Here is a 26677-nt window from a genome sequence, read left to right on the forward strand (position 1 = left end):
GGGACCCTAATCCCCTTCAAAGTAGGCCCCTTGTGCTTCCAGACACTTAGCCCACCGATCCTTCCACTGCTGGAAACACCGCTGGAAGTCTTTTGGAATGTTGTTCAGCTCCGTCGTCGTGTTCCGCATTATGTCTTCTCTACTCTCAAAACGGGATCCCTTCAGAGGCGTCTTCAATTTTGGAAACAACCAGAAGTCACAAGGAGCCAGGTCTGGAGAGTAGGGAGGTTGGCGAACGGTTATAATTCCATGTTTGGCTAAGAACGTGTGGATCAATTGGGATGAATGTGCTGGGGCGTTGTCATGATGGACGTGCCAGTTCTTCGCTGTCCACATGTCTGGTCTTTTGCGCCGGACTGCGTCACGGAGTCGCCTGAGAACATATTGATACTACTCCTTTGTCACTGTTTGTCCTTCCGGTGCGTACTCGTGATGCACAATTCCACGGGCATCGAAGAAAACAGTCAGCAACCCCTTGATTTTGCTTCGCACCTGCCGTGCTTTCTTCGGCCTTGGAGAATCGGGATGCTTCCATTGAGACGTTTGTTGTTTTGTTTCTGGGTCGTACCCGTACACCCATGACTCATCTCCAGTTATCACGGAATTCAGATACCCAGGATCAGTGTTCGTGGTGTCCAGAAGGTCCTGTGCAACGTCAAAACGGGTGTCTTTTTGTTCCTGAGACAACAACTTGGGTACAAATTTAGCAGCCACTCGTTTCATGTTCAAATCGTCACGCAAAATTGCATGTGCAGAATCTTTACTCACTCCAACATCTTCTGCAATCTCCCGCACTGTCAAACGGCGATCTGCCATCACCAAATTTCGCACCCGCTCAACAACAGCTGCATTCCGAGCAGTTTGGGGCCTGCCGCTACGCTGCTCACTCTCGACTGATATGCAGCCATCTTTGAATCGGTTGAACCATTGTTTAATTTGTGTTACACCCATCGCATCTTCTCCAAACACCTGCTGAATCTTACGAATTGTTTGGCTTTGAGAATCACCCAGCCTTTGACAGAATTTGATGCAGTATCTTTGCTCAATTCGTTCAGTCATCTTGCGAGAAACACTAAATCCGACGAACACCACCAACAGCACCTCACTTCGCGACCACCAGCTCATGACTGGCACACGCGAACGCGGTGAAAAAATAATTCAAGCATGCGCATTAAGGTTCCTCCTTCCACCGTGCACAGTGGCGCCGCCTGAGAATCACTACTTTGCGTGGAAAAAATTAAGGTCGGATACTTTTTAGACAGGCCTCGTATATTACAATTACAGTAATTTTTTCCATGGTAGAAATTCATAGTAATGTGAAATACAAAAATATACATTTTTTCCTGTTTTGCAATTTGCTTGCTATAGAATTAATAATTTTGTTTCGATTTCCTCGCGGCACACCAGCGGTCCATTCGCGGCACACTGGTGTGCCGCGGCACACCGGTTGGGAAACGCTGGTGTATATGCTCAGAAATAAAATATTTTGTAACTGTATTCTTTGTAGCAGATTTTTTAGAAAATTCCAAAAACATGGTAAAACCGCCGTCCTGAGGGAGAAACTACGTAAAGATGGCCTACGACTCGAATGTGTTAAACACAATTAGAGTTCCCGTCTCTGTAATTTGTCTTATTTGATAAGTAGATCTTTATTTAAATACATGCATGTGTGTACAAATCAGAAAATTTTGATTGATGCGTAAATCAGCGATGTTAAACCAATATTGTTGTTGTATGTTTGATACTATCAGTAGTATTCATAAAACCAGTTTGGGGCCACTTCCTCAAACCAGGCTTTTTTATATATGAAATCCTCCAGCATAGAATCACATCGAAAATTACAAATCCACTACTAACCATGATACTTTAACAAAGTAAATTGAGTAATTGCACTGCATATAGATATTTATGACATTTAAAAATCAAACAAAAATAAACTAAGTATTTTGAATATTTTATATTTAATAAATCATGAAGAAGTGTGTAATTTGTGGAGAATTAAAACAATACCAAGAGTTCTCTAGAAATGGTAATACAAGACGAGATGAGTGTGAAGCATGCCGGAATAAAATGAGCAAACAAAATGATGAAACAGAAAAAATAGGTGCGTTTGCTTATCATGTTGTAAATCCTGAACAATTATCTGAAAAAGAATTTAGAGACTTACAAAACGAATTGAATGATATCAAACTAATGTTTTTGGAATTTTACATCGACTATAAGAATGGAAAAGTTCAACTTGATGAAAGAGCAAAATATCATCTTAATAAAATACACGAGCTGTGGAATAATGCATTACCCTATAAGAATTTAGACTACTATTTTAGTTTTAAGAACCATCACATCTTTATTAATCATATCAATAATAAGAAGTGGAATGATTATATAAGTGCATTTTTGAAATGGAGGGTAAGGATGATGCCTTATTCAAATTGGGAGTAAAGCTAAATAAACATTTGTTTTATGACATTTAAAATCATAAAATCTTACATCTAAAACTTGTAACTTATAGTGCTGTCTTTGATTGAAAAAATAGTTTTTGTTTGGTGTAAATCGGTTCAAAAATAACTGAATTATAAAAGTTTAAAGTTTACTATGTTGCATACAGACGCTGCATTCACTTTCATTCAATTGCACACACGCACACAGATACATTTAGTTGAGAGAAGCATGAGCATACATATATGTATTAGATTTATAGCCTCTCTCCTTTCTTCTTAGAACGTGACTTGGAATTCGATTCTCTTTCTCTTCTTCTCACACCAACATGTAAGCGCAATCGTTTCCTTCTCTCTTTCTTCTGAGTATGTAATAATAACAACACCAAAACTGTCCGTCCTGGCTGTCTGTCCAGGCTGTCTGTCCTAGGTGTCACGGCTTCTTGTCAGTCCCGCTTTTTTCGATTCACGATCATCACTTTGAAGAAAATTCTTGATACAAAATCTGTCCGCAACTCTCTAGCTTTTATTACTCTGAAACATACTACATGCAACACCATCTACTGAGTGAGTGAGTAACTTATTGATCATAGTCACCTAGGTGGTAAATATAGCTAAAACATCAATGTTCAAAAAAGAAAAAGTCAGTGTATCCAACTTCATATATTTTTTCGGAACGTTCCAGGATTTTAATTTTTCAAGATATCGCTTTAAAACCTATCGGGATGAATTCACCCCATTACTAATAAATATGATAATTGTTAAAAATGAGTTGGCAACACTGATAGTTTTACCCCCAAATAACGTTATTATTTAATACCTCGGCCCCTAATTAACCGATTTTCAAAATTCAAACGGTAAATGAATACTAATAACATAACCAATTTTCTAAAATGCATAAATGGTGCCTTAACCCAAAGGATACTTTTCCCTTTTTCAATATCTCCACAAAATTTCAACAAATCGAAAAAATAAAAATACTACCATAATCACAATAAAGTTTTAAGACTTTTTAAAGAATAACATTTTCCCGAAAACTCAAAAATAAACCCGTAAAAAATTCCCGAAATTTTGAATTGACTACAACATCGTCAAATATTAACCGATTTTCAAAATTCAAACGGCGATCGATAGAGAAACCAATTGAAATTTCGAATGTATTGTGGGTTGCATACCTCTAAGGATAATATTCCGAATTTGTTATATCTCCGTTGTTTATTAACCGATTTTCAAAATTCAAACCACAATCAATAGACAAATAAATTTCCTATCTATTGAATGTCTTATAAATTGCATAACTATAAGGATACAATTACAAAAAACATAAATAAATCCCTTATTTATACATGTATCTTTAAAATTTAAATGACATTATATTCTGTATATCCAAAGGTTTTAGTTTTTTTATAGTCTGATACTATAAAAACACTTATACACATAAAATTATAAGTTCGGATATTGATAATAAAATTTCAAAAACACTTTTATGATTATACCATAAAAGTTAACTAAATTCTACATAATTACATAATAGTTACAAATTAGTATATGAATAGTTACAAGTTCGGACACTGATAATGGAATCGTCTACTAACCTCGTTCTCTATAGGAAACAATGACTTCTTAAACTCTGTCCACTGATCATAATTCAAGCTGAATAGACAGCCGTTAACATCAAAAACTACTTGAACTTCGGTTTGCACATTTTTCACAATTACATTGAAATTATTAGTAAGTATAAATTTCTTTTGAGGATCCATTCTATTCACTCCATTTTTTACTTCTGACAACATATTTTTGATCATTTTTTGGATTCACAAAACCAATCATCATTTGAAATTTACATACAGAACTCAACAGTTGGATAATTATCTTTTAAACCAGTGTATTTGATTTTTATTCCATCTTTAACGATCTCATCAATCATTTTATCTGTTAAGTGTTTTGTAAATCTAGGTGGAAGAAATACCTTAAACTCCTCACATTCAACTAAAATGCTCTTTCCAAACTTAGTTTTAATCTTTTCCATTTTCACAATCTTATATTCTGTATTTAATTCTAATTCTCTTAATCCATTAACCTGTTTTTGTTTAAGACTTCCAAGTTTATTTAAAAGTTCAATATGACTCGCCATCGTATTTATTATATTAAAACTTTTTAAAAATCAGTTTCTAATAGCCTCGAATTTCGTTAAGTATGTCATTGATTCTGTTAACAATATCTCTTACATTTTCATCTGTTAATTCACCATTCATGAGCTTAATTACATTAAGCTCATCTTTAAACAGCCGAATTCGATTCACCATATTTTTATAATATTCTTTGTTTGAAGCTATATTAAACCGTGTTGATAGACCAGTGATAACAGCAGAAGCCGAAGCAAATGCAGTTGTAATAATTGAATACACTGTAACAGGAATAAATACATTGATGAACCCTGTAGAAGCTGATAATAGAATTGATAACGTAATAAGAGTAATATAAACACATTTTATTCTCTTAAACTTCCTTTTGTTTTTCATTAATAACTTCTCAAGATTTAATATAGTATCTTCAATTAACACAATTAAATTCTCACGTGGAATGTTATCTGGAATAGTCATTTTATTAAATAAGTTTTTATGATATTATCATAAAAACACTTACAAACTAAACTAATCTAATAAACATATAATTGATTTATATCTTCTCAATTATTTTTTCTTTCTCAACATCATACTCTAAATTTTTCTTACCAATCATAACAACATAGCAAATTGTTTTATCTGGTACATCGCTTTCAAAATTAACAGTCAGTTTCAAATTAGTTCTAGCACTTACAGTTACTGATTTATGCTTGCTTGTGTTAATTACGAACATCGGCCTATTTTCTAAAAATTCCTTAGGATAATAAAACATCTCAGTATTTCCAATTGTAGCTCGCTTATATACCGTATACATTTCATAAACTTTCAAATACTTATGTTTTGCAAAATCTAAGTTTAAAGTTTCTAATGGGAAAGATTCATTTCTAGAATTACGAAAATGGATATTCTGAACTTTACAATGATCAAAATAGCTTGAATCTCTTTCTTGATTATCATTTCTATCAGTTTGGAAAAAGGCAATCACAAAATTAGGCATATCAAATTCACTTGAGTTAAATTGTGTAGTTAAATCGAATTCTAAATATTTGCCTGTAACTGATTTCTGTAAACATTGATACGTGTTAAATGAAATATGAATCTTACCTTCTTTTAACATATTAGATCTTAACAAGGTGGCATAGCTAGGTTCATAATTAACAATAGGCATTCTTAACTCCATATTTGTAATCTTAATTTTACCTGGATGTGGTTGATCATTCTCATATGTTCCATCCTGCTTTTTTGTTTTCCAAATAGCAAATGCATTATCATCAGAACCACTTCTTTTAAATGTATATTTCAATCCTCCTTTCCACATAATATCTTTAAAATCTGAACAAAATCCTGGCAAAAGTCTTAGCAAAAACACTATTTCTTCATCTGTTCTTGCCCACGTAATTCCTTCCCATCCACATTTATCATAGTGATTTGCCTCTGGTTTTGAAATCGTACATGTATTTACAGCTGTTGAAGTTAAACCAGGATAATCAATAATATCCAATATCTGACCATGCTTACTAATTTGAATTTGAGAAAACAAATGTGGGAAGAAATTATTAATAAGTCTAATATTTTGACCAGTAGTATATTCTCCATCACCATCTCTACCTCTAATTTCAAAAGTTACATAAATGTCAGCATAATAAGGATGTATGAAGCCATCACCCACGTCAATATCGAATTCAATGGACCTGTTTGGCTTATTTAAATTCTCGATTGTTTTTTGATTAGGTTTAAAGGATTGTAATTCATATGATTCTATCTTATCCATATTTATTATAAAAAATATTTATAATCGTTTTATGAATTAAGCCCATAAAATAAACCCATAAAAACTTAATTATAACTTATCCAAATATCCTTATTCCTATTAACCTGACTAATAATTTCTGAAAAACTATACCCATCTGTAAACATTTTTAACACTGTAATGCATAAATGTCCACAAATTATCTCGTTAAAATGTTGTATACGACTGCTATTGTACTTTATATTATGACCAAGATATTTTACGAGTGTTTTTGGTGGATTACCTCCAAATGAATCAAACACATACTTTTTATTTCCTTTTTTCCAATAACAAATCCAATGAGTTCCTATATTTTTAGACGTATCAAAATTACCAATACCACACTCATTCTTCCTTGGTTGTTTAGGCAATTCATCACTCATAAATACACCTCTAAAGTTTCTTATCTTAAGTTTTTTAACAAGTTGTATTAGGTCTAAATTACTTAAAGGTTTAATTTCTTCTTTTTCTTTACTGTTTTGGAGTTTAAGTTTTTTGAAAGCTTACCACCTTGTTTTTCTTCCATTGCTAAGTTATGTCGTTTTTGTTCCTCTAATTCCATTTTATTCTTTTTTGCATCATCTACAGTCTTAGCAATAGCAGCCGCACCTCCAGCAACAGAACCTAGAGCACCTATTAAAGCTAAAATCGTTGGAATAGTAAATATAAAACCACCATAATGAACTTTATTATCATTTGCCTTCATTTCTTTGTTTATTTTCTTAAGTTGTGGTATAGAAAGAGATAGAGACATACATTGTCCTTTACTTAGTTTTGCTTCCTTTTGTTTGAGTTGTTTCTTAGTTAAAATGTGATCTATATTTAATTGTTTAAGTTCCTGATTAGGAATTGTAAATGTAAAACCTTTTAACTGCATATTTATTATATAATTAAAAGCTTTTTATGAAAAAATTCCATAAAAAGTACATATAAACCTAAATCTAAAAAATACTTATAAACCAAATCTTACTTTTGTGACTTATAAACCTAAACCAAATCTTACTTTTGTATTCATCACTAAAGCAGTTCCAAGAGCAGGTAGTTTTTCAGTTATTAAATTAGCATCTTTAGCAAAAACCTCTTTCCCAAGCTTTATTTTCTAATTCCTTATCTGCAATATGTCTTGATTCTGTATCTTTATTATCCCTATAGTATATATCATGTTCTTTAGAAGCCTCATCTAATGGATTAATACCTTTATCACCTCTTTCTAATCTTTCTTGTAACTTAGTAAAAGGTCCGCAAAATTCATAACCTGGTATATGTAACTCTGGAATTCCTTTCATGTTTAAAATCTTATTCATTAATCCTTTTCCATATTTTTCACTATTCCAAAATTTTGGTGGCAGCGTATTCAATATCTTTATCAAATAACCTATACCTTTTTGGATCATTAGGTATAAATTGTGCAAGTTTAGAATTAATCATATCCATAATACCTACCTTCTCATTATAAAAGTTATCATTTCCAGATTTTTCTTCCCCATCAATAACAATCAAGCGATCAATCAGTTTTCTCACATCATCCATCCATATGTATTCTTTTGATAATTCGTTATATACCTTTATTCCTTCTCCAGATTTTGGTGTCGTTTTTGAAGGTGTTGTTGGTTTTATAAATTCATCCCAAATAGGTTTGATAATTTCTTTATATTTTTTACCTTTACTAGATTTTTGTTTTCTTGTATTCGGATCATTATTATGAAATGCAACACTAGAATCAATTACTATTTGTTTATATTTTTCTAGATCATCAACATTATAATTTGTTGGATTATTTTTTGTCAATAATTCCCATAAACCTTCTGTTCCTGTATAATGTCGATTATTAATAACTAAATCATCACCATGAATTTTAACTTCCGCATTTCCTATCATATGTATAATTTTCCCATCTTCATCATATGGTTGTATTCCAAAACTTTTATCATCTCTAGTTGCATAATATCTTGAAGCAATCTTACCAAAATGAGTTGTTGCGAAAGATTCTATTCCTTCTACTTTATACTTAATTTGTTTTTTCATGTGTTTTATTTCTTCTGTTATAGGCGTATCACTTTCATTTATAGAACTATCATACATAGGCGGTGTTTATAATAAGCTTGAATCCACTCTCGCACTTTTATGTACAACTGGAACTAACTCTTGAATTAGATTTTTATTTTCTTCTGCTACTTTTGATATATCTTGCACTAAATCTTTAATTGCATCAATAACAGGTTGATCTTGTTCTTTAAATTTTTCATACTTACTTCGATTACTTTGTTTAATTTCCTTAAATCTTTTAACAAGTTCTTCTTTTAACTTAATATACTTCTTAGCTTTATTAACATCCATTTATTATATAAAGAAAAAATAAAAACATAACATAACATAACATAACATAACATAACATAACATAACATAACCTAACATAACATATACGTTCACCTGCGTTCATATACGTTTTGTTTACACTTTTAGAAATTCTTTAATTTTATTTCTATATTTACCATTATTCACCTTCCTAGTCATATCTATTGTTAAGAAACCATGTTCTTCACTCCAACACTTGCTACATAATGATTGTAATTTTTCAAACGACATATCAGATGCAACAAATACATCATATATATGTTTTAAATTTACATTGTCCTGTCTAAATATACAAAGAAAGTTTAAGTTGTCCCTAATTAATTGTTTTGGTACTTTAGAATATGTTTATCCAAGATAGAAACAGTTCAAACCCTTATGACGACCTCGAGTAAAATATTCTCTAACGTGATTTTGTTCTTCTAATATGAAATCATCAAATACTACCACAGAATAGTCCTCACATTCATCTAATGGAATAATCTCTTCATTGTTTCTTTTATTATTGCTATTGTGTCTTTAATATTACGTTCTATATCTCGAAAAAGTTGTATTAAGTGTTGGTATTTAGGTTGATTTAAACTTTTAGAATATATATAAACATTTGCATAATTTAACCATTTAGGTGCTAACAAAACATTGTTAATCATTAACGTCGTTTTACCACAACCACTAGGCCCAACTATTAAACATCTTAGATCATCAGGTAACAACTCACCATTCCTCTTTCTCTTCGCCGTTTCTTCTGTTAACCTTACTTTAATATCCCAATTATCCATATTAGTTATTTATTATATAATAAATGAAGGTATTTAATTTAAATGGTTATTCATCTGTATTAAACATGTCATTGCATTACCCATTTGAAAACGATTTAGAAGTAGCTGTTGCAGGATTTTACACAACTTACTTAACTCCAAACATTACAGACAAGAACAACAAATTAACATTTTGTAATAGTAACTCAAAATTTACAAAACAACTCATAATTCAGCCTGGTCAATATAGTTTACAAGAATTAGAAGAATATATTAAATCAAACCTTCCATATACCAACGATCCTTTTAAAAATATTCAATTTACTGAGGATAGAAGGAAAAATAGAGTTAAAATATTTAGCCAGCAATGTGATATAACCTTAGATACCATTAATACTGTATTAGGTTTTAGTGAAAAGAACTTGGCTGAAAATATAGAACATGTTGGAGATAAGGTGCCAATGTTTCATCCGTTTGATACTATAAATATTCACTGTGATTTAGCAGAAGGTATGATTTTAAAACACAATGATACAACACACAACGAAACAGACTTAATTGCAACATTTAGAACAAATGCAGAGTTTAGAGAACCAATTATATATGAACCTAATGAAAAGATATTTTTCCCAATACATCACAATAAATTTAATAATTTCAAAGTTTCAATTAAAGATGAGAATGGTGATTTGATTGATTTTGGTGGAGCTCGTATAACTGTTTTACTTGCTGTTAAATAACTCAAATTATTATATAATAAATATGGATATTTTTGGTAATATTAAAAGTAAGGTAAGTGATATTAGTGAAGAGCAGTTAAGGAATTTAGATAATGTTGTTAAGAATGAAGAATTTGAAAAATATAAAAGAGAGACACATTAAAATTTAATGAGTCGTACAAATTTTAAATCTGAACTAAATAAAATTTTCACAACAAATTATAGATCGTGGATTGATTTTACACAAAAAAGATTAGTTAATATAACTAATGGTATTGATCAACAAGATGCTATTACGTTAAACCAGCTCGAGTTAGTGAAAAGCGATATTAACAACCAATTAGAAAGTGATAGAAACAAATTTGAAGATGTATTAAAATCATTACAAGACACGCATATAAAGAAAGATGATATTGAGGTTTTAAAAGGTGAATATATGGAAGAATTTAAAAAGACCAATAATAATGTTACTATTCTATTTAAAGCAAGTTCCTGTTTCAGAATTTAATCAATATAAGTCAGAAATATCATCCCAATTAAATACACTTACAACAAAACAAGATTTCCAAATGATGAAAAAGGAAACTTTTAATCTAATTATGCAAAAAGAAACTATAAATTTATTATGTCGATTGAGAACTAGAAATGTTCCAAATCCAATCTTCAGAATATTTAATTTATCTAATGATTATGAGTTTCTCTACAATGGAAAAATAATGCATATGGAATTAAGTTTGGATAGATACTTTTTAGATATATTTTTGAACAATACTTTAGTGGTAAATTTGCCATTAAACATTAAAAAGGGTGATAAAATTATGTTTCAAGCACAAAAAAATTCAGCTATGGAAGAAGGAAAATTATTGGAAGTTATTATGTATATAGAAAGAGAACCTTAATTATTTTCTTTTAATAAATAATGATGTATTGTGTTAAGTGTAAGAAATCAACAGATACAAAAATAGATAACATTAGAATAGAACAGACAAAGAATGGGAGATATGTTAAGAAAGGTATATGTGTTGTATGTGGTACTAATAAATCCCAATTCATTAAAAAGCGCGATTGACTATATGAAGGTGAAGGTATTAGAGAAGATATTATAGAAGAAATTCATAAACCATCTAGAAAAAAATTATCCTAGGTTAAGTGTTATTGTTAAAGGTATAGATGATTTATGGCAAGCAGATCTTGTGGAAATGGATAGTGGTGTGTTAAAAGGTGTTTCAAAATTAAATAAAGATTATAAGTATTTGCTAACGGTTATAGATGTGTTTTCAAAATATGCATTTGCTGTTCCTGTTAAAGATAAGAGTGGTAAGAATGTTACAGAAGCATTTGAATCAGTGTTAAAAGTAAGAAAACCTAATAATTTACAAACTGATCAAGGTAAAGAGTTTTATAATAAAGAATTTGATGATTTGATGGGAAAAAACAATATCAATCATTACTCAACATATAGTGGTAAAAAAGCTTCTGTTGTTGAAAGATTTAACAAAACACTTAAACAAAATATGTGGAAGAAATTTACTGTTCAAGGTAATTATAAGTGGTTAAAAATATTGCAAGTTTTGGTTGATGAATATAATAACAAAGCACATAGAACAATTGGCATGAAACCTGTAGAAGTGAATAAGAGAAATGAGCGAACAATATTACAGAAAGTGTACCAAAAAGAATATAAGCGTGTTAAGCCCAAATACAAATTAGGTGATCATTTCGTATAAGTAAGTCGAAAGGGTTATTTGAGAAAGGATATACACCTAATTGGTCAACAGAAATATTTGTTATTAGTGAAGTTATTCCATCTAATCCACCTACATATAGAATTAAAGATTTAGAAGAAGAGGATGTACAAGGTAGATTTTACGAACCAGAACTATTAAAGACGAAACATAAGGATGAATACTTGGTGGAAAAGGTGTTAAGAAGGAAAGGTGATAAAGTATATGTTAAATGGTTAGGATTTGATGAATCACATAATAGTTGGATAGATAAAAGTAATGTTGTAGTGTAAATATATAATGTCTTTTATGGTTATTATTACATAAAAGGTTAGTATGAATAGTGAATCATTCCACTTGTGAATGATGATTGTTTTATTTGTATGGGAGACTCAATCAACCTTCTAAATAAAGTAAAAGAAAAAGTATGATTGTCATGTGGATGGAGATATTTATAAAGGTAAGGGTTATGTAAATATAACTTTTATGATTATTGATCATAAAAGTTTAACATTAATCTACACTAACCTAATTCTTCATAAAAACGTGCTATCAATATCTAGAATAAACCGGGTTATCAATTGCTATTATTATATTTAACCGTTCTACACAAAGGACAAGTGTTATTGTTTCCTAACCAGGTAACCATACACTCAACACAGAACACATGTTCGCATGCTGTTTTACACAATTGAGTTTTTGTTTCTTTGCATATTGGACATTCTTCTGAGTTTTCTATTAAGCGTAAACCTGATGAAAGTAACATTAGTTTGTTTCTAAGGCTATCGCTAACATGTCTATTTAATCTTAAGAATTCAACTATATTGATCTTGTCTTTGATTCTCATTATAAAGCTTTCAGAAAAACTCCTATTCCAACAAGTATATACTATCTCACTTAAATCTAAACCTTTGCTTTCAAACTCGAGAATGAATTTTTCGCTTTTATCATCTAAACTAACATTTGGCCAATAAACTTTATTCTGGTATTTTCTCACATGTGTTTCATCTAGTTTCGGTGTAATAGCTCGCCAATTGATAAGAGAATTAAATTCGCTCAAGAAGGTTGTTTGTTCTTTTCTTTCAATATGACACTTTATCGAAACTGCATCCCAACAGAGTTTACCTTTAAAGGTTCTTAGGAACTCAAGTGTGAGCAAATTTGTAAGATAAGAGATTATAGCCCATTGTAAGTATTCTCTGAATTGTGTACAAAAATTAATAGCTTGTTTCTCTGTATACTTTCTCCAGTTATTTTTTTCAGTGAATGCAGGCCAATCAATCTCTTCTTTAAACTCATTAAGAAAATCTTCCGTCATTTGTCGAGCATATTCATCAGTGTAGTAATACCATCTTATATGTTGTCTTACATGTTTTTTATGTTTTAATACGAATTCTGGTTTTAGATGAGAATATCGCCCATACCTTGAGTCAAACTTTGGCTCACACAATTCATCCCAGAAAATCATATCGCCATACTTACTAATAATGCATTCGTGTTTAGGCAGATCTTTTCTTCTTGATAATCTAACCCAATCAATGTGTTCTTTGTGATTTTCAATAAAAGAAAGTGATATATTATGTTTAAATGTAACTGAATACCAATTTATCTTGTTTCTGAAAGTATGTAGAAAGTTATCGGATAAATCCTTTATTTCTGAAATTTGTCTCCATTCTTCGACATTTCGATTATTAAGCACATCTATAACTATATTTTTACAAAGTGGATTTTCAAAGTAGTTTACGATATGTTCAGGATTTAATTTTTGAACCATGTCTTTTATAAGTTCAGTTAGTTGTTGTGAACTTGTCGTAGTTGTTCTGTGTTCGTTGATTAAGGTTATTAGTTCTGCTTTTGTAAGCTTTGAATAACCTCGTATACCCTTTTCTTTACATAAGTTTTTCAATTCAGCAACAGTATGTTTAATTAAACTCATAGTTACTCTATCGTATATATATAAATTTTAAAAAATAATGATCATTTTTGCTAATTTTCTATATAATAAATATGAAGACATATTTTGATTTATTACATGATAGACTTAAATTAATTCATCATGATCTTAAACTCATAACAGCACTACTAGAGAAGCAAATACTGTTAAAGGAAAAAGAATTATCAATAATACAACAAAAAACATCTGATTTGGATAGTGATGATGAATATAAATATGATAGTGATGATTATGACGATGATGAATAAGTTTACAAAAATGATGTAATTTTAGTATGTGTATATGTAACTTTGATGGGTTATTCCCATAAAAGTCGTGTTCTAATACAACGCGTAATATGTAGACAATGGCAGGAGTGTACAAAGTTAAGCGTTGTATTAGGATATATGGAAGTAAAATAATACAAAAAATGACTAGTAATAATTCGGCGAAGATAAAAAATTGAGTAATAGTAAGATTTTCTATATAAAACGATAGAGTAATTATGAGTTTAATTAAACATACTGTTGTTGAATTAAAAAACTTATGTAAAGAAAAGGGAATCAAAAGATATTCTGGATTAAGAAAAGCAGAACTAATAAACCTTCTTAAACAATATGATGATGAACAGATTGGAAATATATTCCCATTTAAAGAAGAAGTATTTGAAAGACCGAAACCGAAAAGACCTAAGCTAAAAGTTGAATTGAAAGAAACATCATTGAAATATAGATTACAGACATTTAGAATAGAAAACATTGATGGATATAAAGATCCTTTGAAATTCTTAAGTGCAAGTAGTAGGATTGTTAAAAATAAAATCAAGGACAGTTTTAAACTTTTCAATGCGCTTAAAGTTAATATGTCATTTATTTTTAAATTTAAAAAAGAAAATACGATACAAGAACATAATTTTAAAACTTCAAATGAAATAATACTCGAATTTACAGATTTAGATGACTTTTGTAAAAAAGCTTCATACTAACTCATAAGAGAAATGGAAGAGTTTCAAAGTAAAGGATCTGGATGGATGTTACATTCTATAGACTTTTTAGAATTAAGAATTAATAAGTATGTATCAATGAGAGGTTCCTCATACATAGAACTTCCATACATGATTAAGAAGAGAAGAGCATGTGTTAATATAAAGAATAATGATCAAAAGTGTTTCCTATACTCAGTCATATCTGCATTATATCCAGTTAAACATGGGCAACATGGAGACAGGGTATCTACATATAAAAAACATGAAGATAAGTTTAGAGATGTTTTTAAAGATATCCCATTTCCTGTACAAATCACTGATATAGCCAAGTTTGAAAAAAGAACTGATATTTCTATTAGTGTATTTAGTTTTGATAATAACTATTCAATTTTTCCACTTCGAATCGCACAAGAAAAGAAAGAAAAACATATTCATCTGTTATATCTTAAAAGTGAAAAGAAAACTCATTATTGTTGGATTAAAGACTTGTGGAAGCTTGTAGGCAATCAAATAACTAAAGATGGTCATAAAAGATTCCTATGTGAAAGGTTTTTAGCTAAGCATTTTAAATCAGAAGAGTTATTAAAAGAGCATGAAAAATACTGTGGATTATATTCAGCTGCAAAAATCGTTTTGCCAAAAGAATGGAATAAGGTACTTGAATTTATTAATTATAAACGATCTTTGAGAATTCCATTTACAATTATTGCTGACTTTGAATCACTATTAAAGGAAATTATTACATGCCAACCTGATCCAGAAAGATCTTATTCAAACGCATATCAAGAACATAAACCAAATAGTTTTACATACTATGTCAAAAGCGCTTTAGATTCTTATAAAAGCAAACCAGTAGAATATATAGGAGATAATGTATCAGATGTATTTGTAGAAAAATTAAAAGAAGAAGCTATTAAAATTGCAAAGATTTATGATACTTATAAACCTATGAATCACCTTACAGAAGAAGAAAGAAATACATATGAATCATCTGAAAAATATCATATTTGTGAAAGAACTTTTGAAGAACTTCCACGTTTATTAGAAAATAAAATAGAGAGGTTAAATATTTTAACTAGTTATTTAAAAAAGAAAATCGAAGAAGGTTATAAACATCTAGAAGAGGAATTGTATATGAAAAAGGATGATGATGATATTGATGATATAGATGACATATTAATAGATATAAAAGAGCAAAAGGAGGATATAAAAGTTATACTTGATGAATGTACTAAAGAATTGAAAAAGACTATAAACAATATAAAATCATGTATAACCAAAGTTGCTGATCATGATCATTTAACTGGAAAATTTAGAGGAGCTCCTCATTCTTATTGTAACATAAAATATACAAACCCAAGATTTATTCCTGTGTTCATTCATAACTTATCTGGATACGATACACATCTATTTATAAAAAGTTTAGGAGGCGGAGAATTAGAAGAAAAGATAACTATAATACCTAACACAGAAGAAAAGTATATTACATTCTCAAAAACGATAAAATACAAGAATAAAGAAAATAAAGAACGATCAATCCAATTAAGATTTGTAGATTCGTTTAGATTTTTATCAAGAAGTCTAGCTGAATTAGCAAAAAATTTAAAACCAGAACAATATAGAGAAACATTAAAATTCTTTCCTAAAAATGTAATTGATTTAGTAAAAAGAAAAGGTATCTATCCATATGATTATGCTGATTCACCTGAAAAACTAGATGAACCTGTTCCACTATCTAGAGACAAGTTTAAGAATAGATTAACAGGAGAAGATATAAGTGACGAGGATTATAACCATCATCTATTAATCTGTAAAATATTCAATTTAAAAACCTTAAGAGAATATACTCAATTCTACAACAAAACAGATGTACTTCAATTAACAGACATTATTGAAAACTTCAGAGATACAGCTCTTAATACATATAAATTAGATCCTGCATGGTATTTCACAAGTCCAGGCTTCTTCTGGGATGCAATGTTAAAGATGACACAACAAAAATTAGAATTGTTAACTGATTATGCTAAACTGCTCTTTATAGAAAAAGGTATAAGAGGTGGAATTTCTCAATGTTCAAATAGATATGCAGTAGCTAATAATAAGTATCTAGAAAATTATAATCCTAAAGAGAAAAGTTCTTACATAATGTACATGGATGCAAATAACGAATATGGATGGGCTATGAATCATCATATGCCTTATGGAGAATTCAAATGGAAAAAGATTATTAATGGTGTAAATGATAAATACTGGATAAATAAAATATTAGAGACAGACGATGAGTCTAATACTGGATATATACTAGAAGTCGATTTAGAGTATCCAAAAGAACTTCATAATAAACATTCAGATTTGCCATTAGCTCCTGAAAATTATATAAACAACAAGAAACTTCCAAAATTATTAACAACACTTTACGATAAAGAAAACTATATATTGCATTATCAAAATTTAAAATTCTATGTGTCACAAGGTCTCAAAATTAAAAAGATACATCAAATATTAGAATTTAAACAATCAGGCTGGTTAAAGAAATATATAGAATTAAATACAGAACTTAGATCGCATGCAAGGAATGATTTTGAAAAAGACTTCTATAAACTAGTGAATAATGCAGTATTTGGAAAGACTATGGAAAACATAAGAAAGAGAGTAGATATAAGACTAGCACATAATGTAGAATTAGCAGAGAAACTAATAGCTAAACCTACTTTTAAAGATAGAACTATATTTTCTGAAGATCTAGCTGCTATTCATATGTATAAGACGAAAATTACTTTTAACAAGCCTATCTATGTTGGGATGTCTGTTCTGGATATATCTAAAATTTGTCTATATATTTCTATTACAATGTGTTGAAGAATAAATATGGAGATAAAGTCAAACTATTAATGAGTGACACAGACTCGGTTATAGCACATATAGAAACAGAAGATGTATATGAGAATATGAAAGCTATGTATGAGCATCTAGATACATCTGATTACAAAGATAATAACAAATATGGGATAAAACAAGTTAACAAGAAAGTACTAGGAAAATTCAAAGATGAACTGAAAGGTGAAATCATAGGAAAAGTTGTAGGTCTCAAATCAAAGATGTATTCAATACAAGCACCTCAAATAGACCTCGAAGTAAATAGACCTCGACTTTAAAAGTAAATTTGATAAATACAAATGTTGTAAAAAGGCAAAAGGAATAAAATCGAATATTGTTAAATCAGAAATAACTTTCAAAGATTACGAAGATTGTGTCTTAAAAGATTATGAATTATATAAAATGCAAAATACTATTAGGAGTAAAAGACATAATGTATATTCAGTAGAAGAAAACAAGCTAGCATTAAGCTCTTACGATGATAAAAGATACATATTAGAAGATGGGATACATACTCTAGCTTGGGGTCATTATTCGATAGATTTAAGGAAAGAAGATTTACTAACAAAGTTAAAAGAACTAATGGATAGCTATATCAAAGGGAGACAAGAAAAAGAAAACCGAAGAATAGAAAGTTTAAGAAATGTTTAGATATAAGTTTTAGATGTAAGTTTAGGTGTAAAATTCTTTTATGGTTATATATCATAAAAGTAAATTGAAGATGTATGAGGGGGGGAGATGTAATTTTCGATGTGATTCTATGCTGGAGGATTTCATATATAAAAAGCATGGTTTGAGGAAGTGGCCCCAAACTGGTTTTATGAATACTACTACTATCTTTTATACTTCGGCAATTTACATTCAAGTGTAAAGAAAACGTGATAATTGTTACTTAACCTAAGATAATTCCTGCCTTCATCATAGGTTTCTGACCTAGAGCTAGCAGATTCCTACTTTTCAAATCGCTTTCTGAAATACATGGCCTTAAAAACAAATGTGAAGCACATTATATTTAAAAACATTTCTTTAACATAAGTGACATTTTCCCCGATACTGTTTTGCATTCTTGTGACGCATTGCTGCAGAAGACAAGATTGAATCTGTGACTTACTATTATTCGAAAATCAGCGTTAGTCTACCATTTGAAAATGAAATAATATTGACTTCTAATACAAAACTATAACCAGTGCAGTCTGTCAAAATATTATTATTATTATTATTCGAATATAATGCTAAATTTGAACCCATGTTATTATAAATATATAACTTTACTAAACAGTAATGCAATTTGTGAATAATGTATTGACTGTACTCCTCCAATCTATATTATCCATAAAAAACATTTTGAAATTTTTCGGAAGCTCAGGTAAAGGGATTTATGTATGTGGATGCAATTTGAATAAAAATGGAAAAGGTTAAAAATCTAGAAATAACTTATTTAGAGAGATTGGCATACTGAAATAATATCCAAGTTTCAAGAACATTCAGTAGTATAACATATTTAGAACAAAAATATGGAATTTGTGCTCAAATTCCCACCTGTATTTGTAAATAAGTTTTAATCCTAGCGGGAAATATAATTACAATATACTTTACAACAGGGTTTCTGAACCTATGGTACGCGTACCACTGGTGGTACGCGAGCTGCTGTTGGTGTAATGTGGGACTACAGTTGGTATTAATAATTAACGTGTTTTTTTGTGGTACGCCAATAAAAAGGGTTGAGAATCCCTGCGTTAGAATATATTATAGGACTTAGAGAAATTAACTGTTTTCCGCACCTCAGATCGTTTAGAGATAGTATACAGCTTGTACTTTCTCACTTAAAAGTTCAGTGAATTTGATAATTGAAAATATTACAAAAATATCACTTTTTTCTTTTTTCTACCTATGGTCTGAAAGAGAGTAACCTAATATTTATGATTTTTCATATTCCACCAAAGAATATGGTAATACAAAAATGTTTGTTTATCTAAGTGTCAAGATAAAATCTTAATTCAATGATACATTGAAACTAAAATACGCAGTTCATAAATTGTCTATTTGGTAGAAACGTTTGCTCGAGTGAACCGAAATTTGGTGGTTAATGAAAATCATATAACACTACAAACTTGGAAAACTAAACATCAACAGATAAACATGCTTGAAGGTTCAGGATTTATTGTTTTAATTTTAGAATATGAGACTTGACTTAAAATAATGGAACTGGTAGTCTGTCAGTAGAATACGTTTAGCAGTAGACAGTAAACTCACATAATAATTTGGAATTTCAAAGAAGAGAATTATATAAAAGTATTGGGTTTTGTCTGTGGGCAAGGATTGAAGAAAAAAGTGCAGTAGTACTGACGGAAGAATGACAAATGTGAAAATTGGAATCGCATTATCTTGATACTCCTTGTAAAATTAAACAAATCACAATTGAGTGTGAAATTGCTCCCGGGTGGGTGTGGTAAAGATGGGGTGTTATATACAATATTGTATAGATGATGATAAAAGAGTGGGTATCCGTGTTACAGCAAACAAAGAGAAAATAGTGAACAAAATGAAGGGCATCGTAACGATTCCGTTATCAGGATTGGGACAGAAAAAATAACACATTTTTATAATTCTTATTCCATAATAATTGGACGGTGTTATTCATCAATTCATCAAAAACATGGTTTTGAGATATTGAGGAAAGCAGAAACATGTTACCATTACGACCCAGTTCTTGGCGCTTGGTCGAATAGATCTTCTTGAAAGTTTAAGCAAATAGTAGGGTTTCAAACATTTTTTTTACATTTTTTACATTATCTATTACTTACTGATGGAAAAATCTCGAAAACCAAAAAATGGAGATTGGTCAATTGATGCATAACACCGTCCAATTGATATCAGTGTAAGAAGTAATTGCTTTAAAAATGCTTTGCAATTATTTTTTTTATAGAAGCTTTTCTGACTATTTTTTAAAATTAAAATAAATGATGAGTGGTTGTGTGGCACAAAAGAATAATAAAAGTGTGGAGTACATGTATATGTATTAGTGAAATTAAAAGGAAAGAGGAAAGAGTTTGAATGTGCTAAATCACAAATAATTGCAGTTAGTCTGCATGTGAAAAGTGCGAATGGGCTATATTGAGATTGTGAATAGTTCGGTGAAAATTGGTATGATTACCTTTCAGGTGCGTGAAATAGAATATTAAATAAGAATTCTGAAAATGCGATAGTAGTTCTGAAATTTTAAAGTGACTGATCGTTGGTTGAAGTTTAACGACCCACCATTCTCGTTTGACCTAAATTTGGTCTATATCAATAAATTTGTTTGTTCGCAGGGAAAGTATATAGCACTGGTCTTTTCCGAACCGCAATTGCAATTACTGTGATGTGAAAGAGTAATTTGTTGTTTGAAGATCAGCGTCCTATCAAACTCAAATTGACTTAAGTATTGGTTGAATCGGATAATTTAGTAATTGTGGAGAGGGCAATTTATTATTGTTGTGTTGTTCTGGGTCGAGATGCATGAGGAGGAAAGCAGAACGTAAAATGCGTATGAAGAGAGAACAAGATGAGTTCCGATATAATTACATTTATTATCGCACAACGAATAGAGGAGAAGATCGAAGAACGGTTATAGAAGGACCAGTCTAGATTCAGGAGGAAAAGAGTAACAAAGGAAGCAACAATCAGTCTACGGTTGATCATGGAATAGCAGATCAAAATAAATAAACCAATTGTAATGGCATTAGTAGATATAGAGAAAGCCTTTGACAACATAGGTTACAATATCATGCTCAGAGCGCTGAAGACGCTGAGAGTAGATTGCAGAGACAGAACGACAATATACCAACTTTATAGGAACAAGACAGCTGTTTTAAGAAGAGATCAGAAGGAAGAAATAACAGGTAAAGGAGTGAGGCAAGGATGTGGACTTTCACGTCTTCTGTTCAACGTCTATATAGAAGAGGCTATGAAAGATTCTTAAAAAAAAAAGAAAAAAAAAGAAAGGCGTAAAAATAAATGGTCTGGTTTTCAGCACAATAAGCTTGGCTGATGACAAAACATTGATAGCGGAGAACGACGAGACATGCAGGAAACACTTTAAAACTTGAATGACTAACTGTATAAAACATGCACAATGAAGATAAATAAGAAGAAAACGAAATCGACAAAGTGCGCAAAAGCATAACAGGAAGGGGCAAACGCATGGCTAGATGGAGAGAAAATCGAAGACGTTAAGATTTTCCCCTATTTAGGAAGTCTATTATCCTCAGACGGAAGAAATGAAAAAGACGTAAGTTCCAGAATAGCACAAAGTAAACAAACATTAAATAGGAAAAGAGGACTACTAACATCAAGAAATGTGCCGCTGGACGTTTATAAACGATTTATTAAGACACTGGTATGAAGCATGGCGCTATACTGATCAGAGGCGTGGGCTTTGAGAAAAGGTGAAATATCCAAATTGGAAGTATTTGAAATGTGGTGTTGGCGCCAAATCCTGCGCATATCATGGGCCGAAAGAAAAAGGAATGAAGATGTACTAAAGGAAGCTAATGCAGGGCGACAGATCCTGAAGATAATAGGAAAAAGGAGAATCAGCATGCTTGGCCATTTTATTCGACACTTCGATTTGATCACTGTGCTGAATGAGGGTAAGGCAGAAGGAAGAGCAGAAAGACAAAGGATAGAATATCTAGATTCAGTTATGAAGAATAGGCCTTATAAAAGTATAAAACAGCTCTTCCAAGCGAGAGAAAAGTTTCAAAATGTCCATGTTGCCCACCAACCTATGGGTCAGGTGAACACGAAGAGGTTTAGTTGTTCCTTCTCTTCGTCTATGTGTTTGTGGGTTGTACATTTGGATCCAACTTGATTGTATTTATGTTATCCTATTCCGCAACTAATTTATTACTACAGAGTATAGATACTTGAGCACCATTGTTGTTCAATAGATTGAAACCTGAAGTTTATATTGAGAACTTGTTAATGCTTTTCCTTACATGCATTGTTTTTTTTTCTTATTCTTTCGAAAGACAGGAATTTGTTAACGGACGTTGAGATCTTACTATTAAATTTGAATGAGCAGATTTGTATTCTTTGATGGCGTATGGTAGACTACCATTGAGGGTGGCACAATCACCTTTCTACATGATATTATGGAATGCTTTGACCTTCAATTAGTTTTGTCTTGAAATCAATTAGTAACTCGGGGATATCTAAGTTTGAAATTCTGTGCCCCCACCCAAGAAAGTTGATCTGTAACCAGAATGCATTACTGTTTGTGTAATATTACAAAGGTATTTATTTGTCTCTAACTACGTTGTGTTTCAAATGGGAAACATACAAATTAGTGAGTATCTTATGTAGGAATTGCTTGCCATTTAATCCAGACAATTTTATTTCATTATTTCCGAAGTTACTGAAATATGACGACATGATTTGGAGTTAATTGCTAGGTTACAGCGTTATTTATTCATTTTTTCTTAATACTTAAACGCAGCTTTCAAAAATGTATAATTGTCGTCGATTTTTATAAATTTTTGAATAATCTACAAATTGTTGGATTTTGTTGTAATGAAGTTGCAATGTAATGTTGATTTGAACTTATTTTGTTCTTATTTATTTGTTGTATGTATATTTGTATTGTTGGTATATAATCTGTTAGCTTATATGCTGAGTTATCAATAGAATAATCTTCGAGCTCATCTAGGACAGTTTTGCGATGGCTCCCGTAGATCCTTCTGCTGTCGGATTAGGGTGGGGTTGACAAGTCAATGTTAACTTGGCTCTTGTGTGTCCTTGCAATGTTCACTGCTTAACATATGCTCTGTTTGATAACGGAAAAAAACGCTACAATATTTGCCGGAAAGATCGGAAACTCAACATCCGAATGAAAGCAGATATGTGGGAATCGATAAAGAGCCTATCTACGTAACCCTGCACGATGATTTCAACATTTGCAAGTTTTTCACTTAACAGTTCCCCCCAAAAAACCTCACGCAGGAACACAATAATTCCGGAAGCACGGGTATACTGACACAATAATACTCTTGGATGTGGATTTCTTAACAAAAATCATCCTTGGGGTGACAAGTGGATTTTTTAATATAATCCTGAGGCAATCCATGCACTACGAAACTCCTTCATCATCGCCAATGAAATAGGCACGAAAGAGCAAATCGAAAATTAATGTTATGCTCTTTGTGCTTTTTTAATGCCCTGGTCCTGATTCAATGGGCACCATCAGGTAAGGTATAGAATAAACATATTATCAGCAGCTCTTGGTGAAGCTACAAAAACAAGTGAGAAAGGAAGTCCGTATTGTGGAAGAAGAACAAATAAATTGTGCATAACGACAATTCTGCTTGGCATAATTACTTCAGTTTTACCATTAAGCAGCCGTTTTCAACTTTGAAGACCCACCTAACTCTCCAGACTTCAGACAACGCAACTTGTTTCCTTTTTGTGACAATGGATTCCGCCCTAAAGGGAACTCATTGTAAGTCTATGGAAGAGATAATGCAGAAACCGAAGCAGTATTTAAGACGGTGATAACTGAAGATTCCGATAAACGAAACTTTGTATGCAAGGATGTACAAAGAAGGAAGAGGAGTAGATTAAAGACAATCGCTTTTAATTTGTAAATTTGTGACAATACGCCGTACGTTTGGTACCCTAGTATTTTTTAGTCTGATATCACATTTCTTTGATTTATTCTTTACTAGGTAGGTCTAACATCATTTTCCTGGTATATTAGTAACTTTACCTCATTTGTGCAATTGTGTGTATCTTTCTCACACCGAATTTATAAAAGATGTTTCTCTAGTTAAAACAGGATCCAAACGAGTTATGAATGCAAATATTATTACTCCATCCGAAGCCGTATCTGGGAGCATATGCGTCAAATGTGCACACTCTTGACCTCGGATTGGCGTTGTAAAGTTACCGGTATATCCCTATTTTACCTATTATGCTTCTTTTTTGCAGGGGTTTCTCTATGTTCACCTCTTTTTACTTCTGATTCATCGCTTGAATGTAATATCTAACGAGTACATGGAGCAATTTTAACCAAATTAATAACACATATTCCATGAAAACAGTACTGTCGGTGTAAGAAATCCTAGCGCACCTTTGAGCGGAGAGGGGAATACAACAACTGATCGAGGACGATCGATGGTAGTGTTAATTCCATAATTCTTGGGATACCTGAGCTGATCGGTGACAGTTTCTATGCCCTTTAAATCCATTTTCCACCCCCTAAAACGGTTAAAATTCCTTTCATAGCCACGGGTATATATATATATATATATATGAATGATCTAAACAAATATTACTGTGAATCCATAACTTTTGGGATCGCTTAGATAAATAATGGCATTACCGACCTCTTTTTAGTCCACTTTAGGCTCCGATTATCATCCGGGAGAAGTGAAAGAATGACGTAAAAATTTTGAAAACCATTGATATTAGGTCGAATCATTAGTTTTCAGATTCGTTAAATCATAATTCCACAAGAGCCATTCTTGGGCGTACATTTTCCTTTGTAATATTTCGTTGCCATAATACTTCCGAAATAACTAAAACAATAGTATTTATGTTATTCTTTTGTTTGTTTTAAAAAACGTGCAACATTAAAATATTATACAGGTGAAATACGAGTTAACGGGCATCTTCGCGTAGCTTTTATACACGCATGTACAGCTAATCTCGTTTATGTCGGTAATGTACTACTTTTGCCTCTCAACGAAAAATCGGTGAAATAAAGAAGACGAAGGGTAGAATTGAATCGCTTAGAGGATAAAGGTTTTATGTTTATCGAAACATTGAATTCTGCACGTGTTGTATGTTAGTCATGCTACATAACACATTTAGTGAGTCCTCGTCTAAGTGTAGATATTCAGAAACGATGAAAACAGTATGTTAACGTACAAAGCCATGAAAGTCAACTTACATGAAATATACATGCTCTTACATACCACTTTTATCCTCTTACCCCTTAAATTGCTCGCCGTTAGAGGGTAAGACTACTAGAAAACGATGCAAAGGTGTGACAGAGTGGTTACGATATTCTCCTCGAATTCATCATCGGTTGCGCTGGTTGAAACAAACATAAAAGGAAGAAAAACATAAAAAAATATTTTGAACCTATAGGGTTTAACAACAAATGGATACCTCGTTTCCAGGACAAAAGTTGTTAACTTGTTAAGGAATTCACTAAATCGTCATTTCAAAATCATCCAAAAATTTGATTTTTTATTAGAATCAGATTTTTTATTTGATATCTTGGAGATTGTATCTCCTGGATTTAGCGACCATTACCCTAATTGGCAACACTGATTATAAAATATATAGCATACAATATATAAGAAAACTATATTCTGTGATGTGACATTCAGATTTTTGTAATTTATTATAAGATGCACTGAATGCATCAAGATTCAAAAGATCTTTTTTAATGCAATTTTATTCACATTTGGATGGTAACGGCGTTCCGCCATGAACAATTATTTAGTTGTAGTTTAAATTGTGAAATGGATGCCATAAACTTCATTGTTTCACTTTGGTTGCTTACCACATAAAATAACTCCATTTCAGCCACCATAAAAATAATTCAAACCTACGAATAATATCGAAAATATTAATATACATTGTATAATATTAGTGGCGGAAATAAATATATCTTATATAATTTTTGCAACTATGTGAGCATAAACTGTAAAAGAGATATAAGAATTGATCGTTAATGTAATTCCCCAGAAAAGCATTTAAGATTTTAATGCAAGATGACATAAAAATAGTTACATATTAAGACGCATAACTTAAAACCATGACTATGCCATCTATACTGAATAATAAAAATAATAATAATATTATTGTTATTATTATTATTAATAATAATAATAATAATAATAATAATAATAATAATAATGCCTTTTTTTAGTATCTGCAACCTACTTTATCATCCCAAATATTAATTTCTTGCCATAATGAGATACA

The sequence above is a fragment of the Thermobia domestica genome, chromosome 2, assembly GCF_964235325.1.
Source record: "Thermobia domestica chromosome 2, izTheDome1.hap1.1, whole genome shotgun sequence".
Lineage (NCBI taxonomy): Eukaryota > Metazoa > Arthropoda > Insecta > Zygentoma > Lepismatidae > Thermobia > Thermobia domestica.